Source organism: Brassica oleracea, chromosome C3, assembly GCF_000695525.1.
Source record: "Brassica oleracea var. oleracea cultivar TO1000 chromosome C3, BOL, whole genome shotgun sequence".
In the NCBI taxonomy this organism is placed as follows: domain Eukaryota; kingdom Viridiplantae; phylum Streptophyta; class Magnoliopsida; order Brassicales; family Brassicaceae; genus Brassica; species Brassica oleracea.
This window is the reverse complement of record NC_027750.1, coordinates 55536502-55539408: the sequence shown is the minus strand read 5'-3', so window position 1 is coordinate 55539408 and position 2907 is coordinate 55536502.

Below are 2907 nucleotides of genomic sequence, written 5' to 3'. Positions count from 1 at the left end.
GTTGTTGAGGAAATTGAAGACTTCCAGGAACTGGTTGACGTGCTACTCATTGACAATTCCCAGTTTCAGAATTCATTGACAGCTTGTGAGACCATGCTGAAACGCCAGGAGAGTAGAATTGAAGAAATGGAAGATGTGATTGGACGTTGTGAAGAGAAGACCATCGAATGCATTAGGGAATTAAGGTTCATAAAAGCTTTGTTTGTGTTTTGTTTGGTGATGTTCTGCATGTACCTTACCTATGCATGATGGTCATTGTGTAACTCAATCTGTTGTTTTTGGTTTCTCAAATAAGTGTAATAATATGTTTCCTGTTCTTGGTACCTACCATCTCCTACTGTTTTCACGTTCACTTTTGCTTCAGTTTTATGTTATGAAGAAGTTACAAAGCGTTTATCCAAAAAGTTTTGAAAAAACCAAACTGTCGAATACCAAGTTCGATTTGTCTCAAGAATACCAATAGAGTAATAAGCAAATAAAGACAACAGAGAACACACAGAACATACTAAATAGGTAAATCACATGTTCCTCTCTTGTGTCCTTCGGTACCACAGCGGCTGCACTTGTGCTTTTTGTTCTTTTTTGATCCTTGAGAAGATCTGATCTTGTCTTCTACTATTTCATACCTTCTCTTTACTGGTCTATCGGAACTCTTTCTTGCCTCTGGTGGTAGGACCTTTGCAAGCTTAACCTCAGCTGGGACATTCCAATCAACTTCTGGAACTGCTATTGGATTAATGGATTCGGCATAGGCATTTCTCCACGTTGCAGTGGTGTAGACGCCATCAGTAAATCTGTGTACTTCCATACCTGTGTCAAAAAAACAGAGACAGCGTAATGTCTATATGCTGCCAAAACACCCAAATAAAATTAGGCACCAAGATCATCTAAGTATACTTTCATACCTCGTGAATAAATTGCAGGAATGACTTGTGTGCATGGTATTTTTCCTAACTCGTACTTCCCACATGTGCATGTTCTTCTTTCCAAATCAACATGACAATCATATTTGTCTCCTTTAACAAGTGATCTGTAGTTGTCAACCTTGTAAACCTGAAACCCTTTTGCCTTCACAATTCTCCTATCAATCTTTTTCTCCACCTTAACAGTTAAAGGATCAATATGCTTCGAGCTTAACATGCGACGCTCATAGAACCATCGGGTCAATAATTCTCTTATACTATCCAGCAAAGGAATAACTGGATATTGTCTAGGTGATCTCAGAACTGAATTTATGGACTCTGCAGGATTATTGGTCCTAATGTCATACCTGGCTCCAGGGAAGATAGAACGAGCTCATTTTCTCACATCAGCCTCATGTAGATATCTTTCAAGCGCATGACACATTTCAACAATTTCGGTGAAACGTTCCTGAAATTCAGAGAATCTATATGCATGCGAAGCCTTCTCGACCAAGGCGGACAACCCTTTTGTCTTGAAATTTTTTCCCACATTGGTCAACAAGTGGTAAACATATAAATAGTCATACTAATGTTTCCAATGATCTACATATTTTTTTATATTTTTAAAACTTAGTTTACTATTTTTTCCATTACAGAAGGGTAAAACCTGTCCAAAATGACCAAAAATATCAAAAGTCCTATTTTGACAAACAAAAGTTGAAAGTGACTTTTTTTCTCAATTTTCCCTTGTAAATATTACATTCATAAATAAAAAAACTTCATCCGCGATTAAATTACAGTTTTCACACTCAAGTGTCTCCTCCATTTTTTCTTGGTCTCCATTCAAACTCTATGTAACACAACACCTAGGGGTGGGCGTTCGGATACCCGTTCGAGTTCGGATCGGATATTTCGGTATAGAGGTATAAAACCCGTTCGGATATTTCTGTATTTCGGGTATTTTTAGTTTTGGTTCGGTTAATTCGGACCGGATTCGGATATTTAGATTTTGAAAAAAAAAATTAATTTTTCATTTCTAAAATTTCTTGTATTTAAAAATATAACTTTCACTTAACTATTTTTTATTTTTAATAGATTGAATTCTTAATGGATTTGGACATAACATTTCGAAACTAAAAAAGATATTAATTTGGTTATTGTTTTTAAATTTTGGTTGTAACTTTTTGTTAATTCTTGAAATAAAAAGTTTGACATACATTTTAAGTGAGTAGCAAATCATTTTCTCCGTAATTCTATGTATATCATATGAACTTAAAGTATGTGTGGTATCAATATAAATATTTTTTATAAAATGAGAGATGTAAACTAGAAATATATGGTTAATTATACATATGTTCGGTTATCTTCGGATATCTATTCGGGGTCAGATATTACCCGTTCGGGGTCGGATATCCAATATCTCCTAATTCAATACCCGTTCGGATATTTTGCTACTTCGGTTCAGATTTCGATTCGGATTTTTCGGATCGGGTTTGGGTGCGGCTTCGGATATCGGGTAAAGTGTCTACCCCTAACAACACCCATAAAATTTTGATCTCACATCTCTATTTATGACTAGTTAGCTTTTCATTTAATTAGTTAAGATTTCTTCATTAGTCAAAAGTCTATTTTAAACAAAATGTGATCTAATTTATGATGTTCCACTTATTGTATTTTCCATTTAAGAAAATATTCCTCCTTTTATGTGATAAAAAGTTAACAGAGAAAAAAGAACACCTCATACTTTACACCACTATATATAGACATATATAGATAGACATATATAGACATACAATCATTACTACACCACAGGTATTGAAAAGAAAAATATCAAACAGAGAACATTGATCATGGGGAAGTTATCATGTTCTTACTTTCTTGTATTCACGATTATATTTTCAGGTAATTTCATTTTGTCATTTCCAATTAAACATGCAAAAATATTAGCTTATATAAATAAACAAATAAATATATATACATTTTTTTGTCGATGCCTTGGCTTTTT